The sequence below is a fragment of the Corapipo altera genome, unplaced genomic scaffold, assembly GCF_003945725.1.
Source record: "Corapipo altera isolate COAL_440 unplaced genomic scaffold, ASM394572v1 178, whole genome shotgun sequence".
In the NCBI taxonomy this organism is placed as follows: domain Eukaryota; kingdom Metazoa; phylum Chordata; class Aves; order Passeriformes; family Pipridae; genus Corapipo; species Corapipo altera.
In genome coordinates this window covers 290,555-303,158 of record NW_020884983.1, presented here as the reverse complement: position 1 = coordinate 303,158, position 12,604 = coordinate 290,555, and the positions used below count along the sequence as shown (strand labels likewise).

At 49.3% G+C, this 12,604-nt stretch overlaps 1 long non-coding RNA gene across 2 annotated transcripts; it reads right to left on the bottom strand.

Moving 5' to 3' along the window:
• Positions 1 to 636: 636 nt before the first annotated feature.
• LOC113958010 lies at positions 637 to 5,284 on the bottom strand. 2 transcript variants are annotated; one of them, XR_003531373.1, is made up of 3 exons: positions 3,642 to 5,284; positions 1,620 to 1,924; positions 637 to 958 (listed from the first exon to the last, which is right to left on the bottom strand). It is a non-coding gene; the product is annotated as an uncharacterized LOC113958010 (long non-coding RNA). The 2 variants fall into 2 exon arrangements; XR_003531374.1 differs by having other exon boundaries at positions 1,620 to 1,918.
• Between the last annotated feature and the right edge of the window lie 7,320 nt (positions 5,285 to 12,604).

The window sequence follows — 12,604 nt, the reverse complement described above, 5'->3', positions numbered from 1 at the left end:
GAAGAAAAGGAGCGGGCAGGCGGCACACGGCCGGGAGCTGAACGGAGCGGGGCTCTATTCTTGGCTCCAGCTCAGACTTCCTCCCTGACCCCTGGAAAAATGGCTTACTCTGTCTATTCCTGGGCAGCACAGGGTCATACCCAGCTGCTGTGGATGTCCACTGGAAGTGCTCGTTTCTGTGGGAGGATCAAAGGGTGGAGGATAAATTTGGCTGGAGCCTGTGTTGTTGTGCTCGAGCCTAAAATCCAGATCTGGACTTTCCAGGAGATCAGATGGCCAAGGACTGTGAGGAAACAAGAGGAACTGCGTAGTTTTACTGCCACACTTTCCTCTTCTCCTATACCTTCTTCATCATCACATCACAGCCTTCCACAGCACAGCTTCCTCCTCCTCTGTGCAGGTTAAATCCAGACCTCACATCTGCACCTTTCTCCTCACCTTTGGGGACATTGGTCTTACTGATGCCCCTCCATCTATTGCTCCTGCCCACCTCAATCCTGGAAAAAGGGCCAAAATTTTGGCAGTTCTCAAGTTTCAGGCCTAGAGACGCAGCCTCTGGGACTGTTCTCTGATACACCCAAAAACTTCTCATGGGCAAAAATGAATCACGGCAAACTGAAGGAAAACAGCGGTGTTTTATTGGTGTGTGTGTGTGGTGCTCACCATGCCAGTGTCCTTCTGGGTCCCACAGGCAAAGGCACAGGTCACCCCCAACAGAAAGGGTTGTCACTGTGAGTTGTCACCATCCTAACAAGGTCCTGCAGGGATGGGAGGCATCTGGGAACAGGCTCCCCAGGGAGGTTGTAGAGTCTCCTTCTCTGGAGATACTCAGAAGTTGTCAGACACAATCCTGAGTGGATCCTGCAGAGAGGCTGGGCTAGATGATCTCCAGTGGTCCTTTCCAACCTCACCCATCCTATAGATTCTACGACATCCATCCAAATCCTAGTGTAGGAGACTGGGAAAAGGTATTAACTTACATTATGCATGAAAAGAAGGTCATGTTTAATACACCCAGGTTTCAGTCAGACACCCACAGGCAACCTGTGGATCCTGTTGAAAGGATCTTAGAAAGCCCCTCCCGGGCACTGCCATGTTGGAAAGATCCAACAGTGCAGTTTACTGTGCTTATTGCCTTCCTGCCTTCAAGATTTGCTCCATCATCATCCTCATAGCAGCTTTTCCATGGAGTTGATGAGCCCCAACTGTATTTCAGACCGTTCAGTGGCAGGAGGAACCAGGGAGGTCAAAGCTGAGCATCTGGGGTGGATGCACCATCCCCCAGGCTGGATGTGGGACTGACTCCACCCTCAAGCCCACGAAGGTCAGCACCCAAATTCTTAGAACTCATTTAAAGCCCAGACACAAGATTAATTTGACTGACAAAGAACTAATTGGTTTCAGGACTAATTAAGTACATATACTTGTCTTTGCTTAATCAGTGAAATTTCCAATGGCATTAAAGTGTCCAAGAACACAAATCCCCAGAGATTTAAAGCAAATAGTTAAAATCAACTTAGATCCAATTATCATATAAATCACTAATGACCTGGGTAAATTGGAAGCTCTTTGGCTCGGCCTCTGGGGAAGAATAAACCCTATAAAAATGAACATGCTACCTGGATTAATACACAGGCTCAGGGGACTCCACTGCAAATATTCCAACAGGACTTTTTCCAGTGACATTGTTATTCATCACAAAATGCCAATATTTCAAAACAAACACGTTTCATGGGAAGGTTTTGATGAAACTTTCAGCAGGAACTTTGTGTTCAGCATCCAGAGCTACAATCACTCAAGAACAGCCATTTATCCATTGCTGGGCCCATTCCTGCTGAGTCCTTTAACTGGAGGGCAATTAGTAATTTCCAGCCCTGTCTTCCCACATTCTGCTTTTCATCTTGCTTGTGGTCACAGTCTGATACTCCATTTATTAAAAAAAAAAAAAAAAAAAAAAAAAGAAGGTGATTAAAGACTTTGGGTTTGGTCTAATGAAAAAGAACTTTGGGACGTGCCCTGAGACAATCAGAGTTTTTAAAATTAATTAATTAAATGAAAAGGGGTGGTGGGCAGAGAACATCAGGTATCTTCCTTGAGTAATTTCAGTTGTCATTCAAACCACTCAAATTCAGATTTACAAATCTGAGGGAAGACCACAGAAGCATTTTGGTGACTGAAGCCACACGACGGATAAAAGACATCATAGAACAACACAGGAAACACCTCTAATAGTTTTATTTTTTCATCCACACTAATTTTTAGGTGCAAGCTACAGGTGGATCCCAGAAAACCTAATCTCCACTAACCACCTAAGCTGTCTCATCCTGACCTGTTTATTTTGCCAGCACAGATTCCAACTTTATTGTCTACTCACGGAAATCTCAGGCTTGTAAAAAATTGGCACGTAAAGAAACAAGGAATAAAAAAAAAGGTTAAATATGAGAATAATATAGGAAATGCAGTTTTTATGCACCCAGTGATTACAAACCCTAGGGTTTACGCCTCCCAAATTGCAATGCACGTTAGGAAGTGCTGCCAATACAGTCAAAGTCTTCCCCTCCCATCTTCAGGGTTCATCCAGGAACTGCTCCCAGTCAGAATCCCACCCCTTCCAGAATGCTTGTTTTACTGTGTGATTCCCTGATGTCCCACCAAAGAGTTAATGAGCGCAGAGAGGCATGAATGGGACAAAGAATTAACAGCAAATACCTCACCCACAGTGGGATAAAGTGATTAATGTCCTTGGACCTTGGGTTGTGTTTTACAGAAAGAACAACATTCCTACCCCTAACTTGAAATTAAAGTTCCACCCCAAGTGATGACTACAAAAGCAGTAGAGCTGTGTTTGTACATATGTTTTGGCCATGCCCTTTTATTGCAAGCTCCTGCTCTGGAATCAGAGCACGATCCCACGAGTTCTGAATGAGGGTGGATGTTGCTGAATCCATCGAACAGCAGTGAGAGCCACATTAAATAAGAGGCCAACTGGAGCACTGTGGGCTGCAAGAGGGGTCTGCTGTGTCACAAAACCCTCCCAAAAGGCACATCACCTTGACCAGGGAACGTGTTTTTTAAAGGATGGTGCCCATTCAAGCCACACAGGGCAATTTCTGGGTGACCAAAGGACCTTCATGAGACCCAGATGAAAGGGGTGAATGCAAACCATACCCTCCTCCCTGCCTCCCCTCTTCATCTTTGCCCTTCCTACTCCACTGTGATCATTTTGCTTTGATATGTGCCCAGGAACTCTCCGTGTGCTTAAAAAGCTTGGGTACCCGGGCAAGTAATAAATGTAATAAATATCTTTTTGTCATTTCCTGGTGCACAGCACTTCAGTGCTCGAAATGCACATTGGTACTTCTCTTTTTCTTCCTTGCTTTTAAGGAAAAAAAGGCTTAATAAATGGGCAAAATAGAAAACAAAAGGAATCCACATTCCTCCTCGCTCAGCCTCCTGCTCCTCAGGGATCTCCAAAAACTCTAAAAGATGGGCTAAGCCTCGGCAGCTCGTCGTCCTTCCTTTTCCCCCATATCATTAGGAGGATCATTAGAGGTCAGAGTCGAGTTTTATCCTTGTGAGGATAAAACAGCTCACAAAAATTGAAGCCTGTGGCAGAATAAAACTCTGATGGAGCCACTCACCCAAAGCCTTGTTGCTGGAAGTGCCCGGCAGCACCGAAGCGTCGAGGATGTCGGGATGCAGAGGATACCAGGGTGGAATTACAGGTGCCCTGGAGAGGAGGAGGAGGAGAGGCTGAGCTGCGGGGCAGTGGTGCTAATGAACTCTGGCCTCTGCATGGGTTTTGCTGCTTTTCCCATCCTACCTGGGTAAGGGAAACTCGGGGAAAATTTTAGCACATCAGGGCCCCACAAAGGCAAAGGCAAAGCAAGGCTCGGTTTGAGAGTAGGCAGAGACACGAACAATGAGTGTGGCCACTGTCACAGCCCTGGGAATGCCACTTATAACACAGTGTGCTGGTGGGATAATGGGAAATAGCCCATCAGGAGGGCTCACTCAGCCAGCACCAGGCAGCACCTGCTGGTGTGTCGCCCACACAGGGGAACAGACACACCTGAGGTGTCCTCAGAGGAGGGTTGGCCAAAGCAGGGCTGGAAAGAGGCAAGTTCAAGGGTTAGAATGGGATCTCCCTCCAGCTGGCGAGAGGATTTGCTCCTGGAATAAAGATCTACTCTGATCCTACAGCTCCCTGTCAGGATCCCAGTCAAACTGATGGAGATGGACCCAATCAAGCCCTCACTGATGGACAAACACCAACACCAAGGCAGATGAGGGAGCTGAGCACCGACCCCTTCGTCAAGTCTGGGGCTGATGGTGCTCCAAAAAGCTGAGGAAAAAAATCAACCAGGGTTACAAAGCACAATTCCCACCTGACCCCTGGTGTTAGATGCATCCCTGATCCATGCATCCCTGATCCATGAGCGTGGATTACCCTGATGTTACTCCAGATAAACAACATGCTTTTAAGTCACTTCCTACTTTTTAATCCATACCATCAGTGTGTTATGTTACCAAAGTATTCAATCTTGTTTTATATTCATTTATGGCCATTAGCCCACTGCCCAACACAGGCACCATGTGCTGAGCTTGCCCACCCAGATATTCCTCACCTTGGGAAGCACAGGATGATTTCAAGCCAGGCTCAGCCAGTTCATGTCCCTGGGTCTGCATTTCAAGGCTAAAAATATCTTCCCATCTTTGCAAGCACCAAGTCAGCTGAATGCAGGCAGGGAGGGACATCCAAGTGGAAAAACCACATCCTTCCTCACGTGACATGTCACATTTGGCCTGGAGAATTTGCTTTTCTCTGGGGAGTCAAGTCTTCAGCTGGAGTCAGTTCTTGAGATAAAAATAGGTCAGATCTTGTTTCCCCTCAGGGTTCTGGTTTGTTGTGGGGTTTTGTTTCCCTCTTTGTGCTGGAAAAACCCTCCCTGGTATCCCAGGAAGCTGAATCTGGGATTTCCCTGCATTTATTGCAAGGTGAGCATCCACCTGCACACTTACTTACCTGTGGCTCCCACCTTACCCGGACTCCTTGTCTCCAGAGTTGTATATTTGGGATGGAGAACCTGGAATTTGTTCTGCTGGCTGCAATCCACATCCAGCAAGCCCCTAAATTTCCAGGGAAACATCCACAGCCAGGGCACCCACTGGAGCTTCACTGTTGTCAGTGGGATGCTGAGTATTCCTGGTCTCCTCCGTGGAATGTCAGCCTTGGCAAACATGGATTTGATGGTTGCTAAGCTACGTGGAGCTGATGGGTGAACACAGGGCTGGGCAAGCTCAGGTCCCTAATCCATGGGGTGAGGGAAGGGGGGATGTCTGGGAAAAGGGAGCCACGGGATTCACTGTTCCCAGCACGATCAAGGCTGCAAATGCCTGCTGGGGCTTAAAATCCAGGGATACCCTGGGGGTGGGTGGCACGAGAAAGCACACAAGGATGCTTGAAGATGTGTCTTTTAAGACTATGAAGGCTTTAAAAGAGCTTAGCCCCTTGCTGTAAAAATAAAATCAAATGCTGCTGTGCAACTCCCAACCCCTCTAAAGCTTCAAACACATCCCTCGAAATTAAATAAAAAAAAAAAAAGGGGGAAAGATTTTACTCTGGAAAACCCCTCAACCATCAAAGTATTAAAAAAAAAAAAAAAAGCCTAACGATCAACAATGTTTCAAGTAAAGCAAATAAAAACCACTCCCTGAAGAGAGGCAATGAGCAATAGAGCCAAGCTGGGACCCTTCCCTTCCCACCCTCACCGGTGTCTCCCCAAAGGTCTCGGAGCCCACGGATGTCAGGGCAGCTCCCTGAGTGATTTTCCTGCAGGTTTCGTGAAGTGGGGGGGCTTTTTCTTTACTTTTTCATTTCCCACCGCTGCTATTTAATGAATAAAACCTAATCAATAGTCACAATAAAGCCTCCTCACAGGTGGCAGGAGGGGAAGAGACGCCTCAAAATTGTCATTATAGTGGGAGGATTGATCCTCCCTCCAGTAACTCAGCTCTGAGAGACCTGAGCTCATCAGTGTGACATTTTTTTTAGCTCTGACTGGTTATGGCCTTGCCATTGTGGACATGTGTCCCCTCAGGTCACATCTTCCACCCTGAGACACCTCCCAGGCATCAGAGCATGAGCCAAGGCCGACCAAGATGTTCCAGCTGCAGCCTGAGAAGGTCCCCCAACACCCCAGTGCCCTGTGCAATTCGTTTTCCTGGGAATTGATGGTGTTAATGCCACACAAAGTCACTCCATCTCTCGGTAGGTGCTTCAATACCAGGGCCTGGACTGGCTTGTCACCAGGGAAGAGATGTCCCACCAGCCTGACTGGGGAAGGTTTATTTAGTGCCTCCAAACAGAGGATTTTGGGGGGGTATTTCTCATCAGAGACAGTTTTCATGTTACAGGGTTTTCCAGCAAGTGTTTTCTGTCTCCAGAGCAACAGTGCTGTGTGAGCACAGAGCACAGAGAGCCTCGGTGCATCTCTGTGGGGGAAGGAGAACCAGCTTCCCTGGATAACTGGGCTCCTGGCCCTTCTGCCATGGCCACCAACACTGGGACCAATTAGTGCCTCTGTACAAACCACTCCTGGCTGGATCCAGAGTGAACAACACCAGCAAGAGCTCTGCAGGCTTTTGTACAGAGGGAAATGATGGTATTTGAATAGCAATTACTGTGTTTGACGAGGATTTGTGCTGTGTGTGGGGGAGAGATGTCCAAACACGTGCACACACACACTCCAACGGGGCTGCAGCAAGGTTTGCTCTCACTCCTGCAACTCCCTGACAGGAGGGGGGAGCCAGAGGGGTCGGGATCTGCTCCCAGGGAACAAGGGACAGGAGGAGAGGGAACGGCCTCAAGCTGTGCCAGGGGAGGTCGAGATTGGATACTGGGAAAAAACTGCCCAGGGCAGGGTGGAGTCCCCATCCCTGGAGGGGTTTCAAATCCCTGTGGATGTGGCACTTGGGGACATGGGTCAGTGGTGGCCTTGGCAGTGCTGGGTTGGCAGTTGGCCTCTATGATCTTATGGGTCTTTTTCAACCCAAACAATTCCATGATTCTCTGATCATTGTCCTTTGGTGGGGCTGAGTCTCCTGCTCCTGCCTGACTGCTCTGTGACAGAAAAAAATCCAATGAGTACCAAGAGCTCCAAATTCTTCCTGTCCAGATTCCTGATGGGGAAGGAAAAAACCCTAAACCTGTTCTCACAGAAGCAAACTGCTGTATTCATCAAAGACCAGATGTCAGCAAGGAAGCTGAGGAAGGGTTTGGTGGCCCAAACAAGTTCCCAACCCAGTAAGTGGTGCTTCCAGGAGGTTGTTAGAGGCACCTTAAGCACAAACACTGGTGCTCACCCTGCTTTTGTTTCATGTTTAATGGAGATGGGGATGAACAGGGATCACAAGCTGCAGTAACACAGAGAACTAAAGAGGGAAGAGATAAATAGATAAATCTCTCCATGCTCAGGAGCAAAGGACTCATCCAGAGATGTGTTGCATCATCCACACACTCAAGGGATCTCATCCACCCTCTTCCATGTGAAACCAGCCCTCCTGGCCCACCAGATGATGAGCTGTGCTCAGCAACCGGGCTCAGTGAGCAGAGGGTTGGTTTTAATGTCCGTAATGTCATTTTTTGTCCCTTTTTTTTTTCGTGAGCCTGTGGTGAAGTGTTCCCGGCAGCAGCTCCAGACCCAGCGCTGCCTGGTAGAGGCCTGGCCACAATTCCTCCAAGGAGCAGCCAAGTCCAAATGAAGACAAAGCACTTGGAGGCTGTGATGGACGACAGGCAGAGCTGCCCTGTCTGAGCCGCTCATACAACACCCAAACGAAGACACAAATCAATGCAAAGTGTTTGAACTCCAGAAAGAAAGGAAAAATCAGCACATCCATCAAACTCAGACACACGTCCACTCCAGCCCAAATGTTGGCAGAGTTTCTTAGTGCTGGCAGCAGCTGGATTAACACAAACTGGGATGTACAAGTGCAGGACACGAGGTCCCTCTTCTTTCCCCAAGAGGCAAATGGATCCCTGTCACCTTCAGCACTGCCACTGGTTTCAAATGTTTTTCCAATGCACCTTCAAAGACAGGATTGAGCCTGACTTAAAGGAAGGGACACTGAGGGGATAAGTCCTACCCCACAGCTTAGCTTTGGAGAGGAAGATCAAATTGGGGTTAGGAAAGATAATGGGAAGGAATTGCTGGCTGGGAGGGTGGGGAGGGGCTGGCACAGGTTGCTCAGAGAAGCTGTGGCTGCCCCTGGATCCCTGGAAGTGTCCAAGGCCAGGTTCAGTGAGGCTTGGAGCAACCTAGGATAGGGGAAGGTGTCCCTGCCCACGACAGGGGGTCGAACTGGATGATCTTTAAAGTTCCTTCCAACCCAAACCATTCTGTGATTCCATGAAGTTGGAGCGGGATAAGAAGCCAGAGCACAACCATATATCCTTTTTTCTTGGTCTGATGGAGTATGGAAGAGCCTCTCAGGGGCCTTCTGTCCATCTCTCCATGTCACCACTCTGTTAGGGAGGTGACTGCACTGCAGTCCATGTGTGACTATTAAGGCAACAGCCTTGAGTTTATTAAGCTCGGTTTAACATCGATTCTTTTTTGAGTTGCTCTGCTCAGTGATCAGAAGTGCTTGGGGTGGGTTCTGGGCATACAAATTAAGCATCAGCTGGATTCCAGAGAGGTTGGTTGTTCAGTTTTACCTGATATCAGGCACTTTTGCACTACCAGAGGAGGTAGTTGTCTTCTCCCCAGCCTAGATGTCTGAAACACGAGGGTGTTCTGCAGCCAGCTTGTTCTCCCAGGCTTAGCCATCCTCTTCTTCTTGTAAATCCCAAATAATCCATCCTAAGAAACAACTGCTGCACCAGTTTATTAAGCTTATTAAGACCATGGCTATCAGACAGCTCTAGGCATTTCAAAGAGCCTAAGTACAAGGAATACATCTATAAAAATCAGATTTAATGAGGAGGCACTAAATGGTGCAAAGCATCTCCCCATACACTGATGGTCGAGTCCTCTAGTGACATTTTCCCACCTTGAGGATGTCATTTGACTTCTTGCAGAGCCCTTGTTTCTGGCTGTGTGCAGACCCCGGGGGTACATTTAACTTGCTCATACTTTGACATGGTTGCAACCTGACTTTGCCCAGAATAAGGTAGAAGTGCACATTTGGATTTATCAGAGAATCATGGAATGGTTTGGGTTGGAAGGGATCTTAAAGCCCATCCAGTTCCACCCTCTGCCATGGGCAGGGACACCTTCCACTAGCCCAGGTTGTTCCAACCTGGACTTGGACACTTCCAGGGATCCAGGGGCAGCCACAGCTCCTCTGGGCAACCTGGGCCACCCCCTCCCCACCCTCCCAGCCAGGAATTCCTTCCCAATATCCCATCTCACCCTGCCATCTTTAACCAGATTTGGGTCCTGGAGAGAAGGGCACCAGGACCAGCCTCCAGCTCCCAGTTCAGCTGGTCTGGACCTTGGTCGGAAACACTAATGCAGAGATCACTGGAATCAGCAAGAAACAGTCCCCTGAGCATTCCTGAGGCTCACCAGGGTCACACAAGCAGATCAGGAGGAGCTCAAACTCAGATTTATGGCCACAAGCTCATTTCTAATCCTTCATCGCTTTCAGGTCGTTGCCCAAAAGCTCATGAGGCACAGAGAGGCTGGAGCAGGAGCCCTCCAAATTCCTGGGAGAACCAGCAAAGGGGAAAACTTGCAGGCAGCCCCCTGGGTGCTCCCGTGTTCCATGGAAGGACCAATAGACACACTATGGGGAGCACTGGCTCCTTGTTACCCCCGTAATATCCCTCCTGCAGAAGGGATAAATCACTCCCTTTGCCTAAAAATGGACTGCAGCTCTTCAGGACTTCTCCAAGCCCATGTCCTGATGGGAGGCCACCCCTCTGTGCTGACACCACTTCAAGCTCTTCCCCTTTGAGTCTGATCCATGACGAGACCCAGGGGGTGGGCACAGGATTTTTTAGCTAATGCTGATTTCTTTGGAAAATGGGCTCGTGAAGGACACTGGTAGGACTGTAAACTCTTGGATACAGGGAGCGTGTTTTGTGCCAGCCCCTGTGGTGCCAACCACAAAAAGCGTGACCAGAGATGCTCCAGTGACCACAAATAATTCCCCTTTAATGGGCGAAATGAGAGTTTGTGCAGCGGCCAAACATCTGCCAGGAAGGGGTGAGGTGGAGTTCAATGCTGCCCCAGGATGGGAAAGGACCTTCTGGACCTGTCTGGAAGCACACAGGGACTTCATCCAAACCATCCAAACCATCCAAACTTCTCTGTGAAATCTCCTTCTGAAACCTCTCCTTTGCCAGCTTCCTGGGCTGAGGGGTCTCCTTCCCCCACAGCAAATGCACCCCTGCCCCAAGTATCATAAATAAATCCCCAATAGCTCTGGATGCAAAGAAAAGGGGGGGTTGTTATTCCACTGGACTGTTTGAAATTGCAGGAAGCACTGGAATCTGTAAAATGGGGCTGTGATTCCATGTCATTCCCACACAAACATGCACCCAAAGCAGTGTCTCTCCCACCATGCCCAGGTTCACCTGCTAAATATTCCCTTTTTACCAACACAAAGCCAATAAGGAAGGAGGGGGGGGAAAAAAGTGCTGCCTCAAAGCTCTCCCTGAGCACCCCATGCTGCCCATCCCACCTAAAAATGAGTCCTGATCCCCTGATCACTATAACCTCAGCCTTCCTTTGCTCTGTATCTTCATTACAGGAGACCCCAGTATTATGTTCTTGTCTGTGTCTTAAATCTTAAATAATATTTTTTTGGCCCTCTGGACCACTTGGAAAATGACTGGAATAAATATCTGCCTTTTTTAAGAGGAGCACATGAGAGGATTCAGCACTGGGGAGAGGACAGCAGCTGTGAACAGATGTGTCCTCGGGTCAATCCCAACCCTATTGTCGTTCCCCACGGCCCTGACAGGAGCAGACACTCACAGCTACATCTATTACAGTCAACTAGACAAGGTCAGAGCCCGGGATCAAACTCCAGCACACAATTACACATTCTTTTAAGCTACTGCCAGGCTCCCTGTCCCAGCCTCAGGCCACCCTGAGCAGTCTCACAGCCACTGGAAAGACCTCAGAGGTCTTAATTGGGCCAAAGGACTCTACAGAATCACAGAATCTTTTGGAAGGGATCTTAAAGATCATCTCTTTGCAGCCCCCTGCCATGGGCAGGGACACCTTCCACCAGACCAGGCTGCTCCAAGCCCTGTCCAGCCTGGCCTTCCCAGGGTACGAACTGGGTTTGGTCACCCTGTTTCGGGGAACAGGAAAACTCGATTGTGGGGACACGACCACACTGTGCTGGGTCTCAGGGCTGGTGGGTGACCTCTGCCCATGTTATTTATGACAGTGACATGGCCAAACAGCCCCGGGGCTCTTCTGCAACCCCTCCTTTGAAAATGCCACCTCACTGCAGAGTCTTCCTCTCACCAGGGCTTCGCTGAGGGTGGCAGAGAGGGCAGAAGGAGGAATGTTGCCTCCTGTATGGAAAGCAGACCCCCGGGCTGGGCACCACAAGCTCCAGCAGGTGAGAACAGCATGGCCCCTTGAGTGCCATTCCACCAGAAGATCAGCTGGTGGCTGCACAGCTCCCGGCTGAGGGAAAAGCCTTGCTCACCCTCAGGATAGTTTGGCAGGAGCTGTAACAAATCCCCCTCACCTCTCCCCCTGCACACGCCAAACTTCAGTGCCTGATGTGTTTTTACATCCCATTTACAGTCTCTTTGCAGTGCTGGGAAGAAGGAGGATGACCCTTCCCATCTTTGGGGAGGACAACAATCTGGGAGCCCACACAGCTGGATGTGGGATTTGTGGGGAGACTGGGGGGGATACTCCAGCTCTGACACCTCCTCCTGCCATCCAAGCTGGTCAGACTTGGGGAAAAGAGTGTGCTGAGAGATTTTCAGTGTGCTTGCTGCCTGTCACCATGGAAACCCCTTCCCCAGCATCCCAGGGATGCTCCTGTTATGGGGTGGCCACAGAGCCCTGGGAGAGGACCAGGGAAGGGTTATGGGACAGAAAAAAGAGAAGAGACGTGTCCCCAAATCCTCAGAGCTCTGTGAGCGAGGCAGGATCAGTCTGCACATCTCAGCCCTGGGGAATGGCAAAGCTGATTCCTGCCTTAGCCCTGGCACTAAGTGGAAAGGTTGGGAATCCTCTGAGGAGCCTGCAAAGGTCTCTTCTTCCCAGCCCAAGCTCCAGCCAACACTGTCTCAGGCACAGAAAACCACCCAAACCCCCAAGTTTTCTCAGAAGGAGCAGCACAAATCCCCTTCTGCCTCGTAGGAAGGTGATGAAGGGAGGATGGATGAGACATCCAGATTCCATGATCCCAGCCTCCCTCTCCTCCACCACCTCAACCAGCTGATCCAAATCTTTGCAAGACCAGGTCTGCAGGGAAGGAGTTTTGGGGCTGGAGAAATGTTTGAAAGAGGCAAAACCCACCTTGAACCACACACGTGCTTTTAGGTTGGCGCTCGGTTGTCCTCAAGGCAAACTGAGCTCAGGCTTGATTTGGATGCAGATTTTGTAGGTGTTTGTCAGTG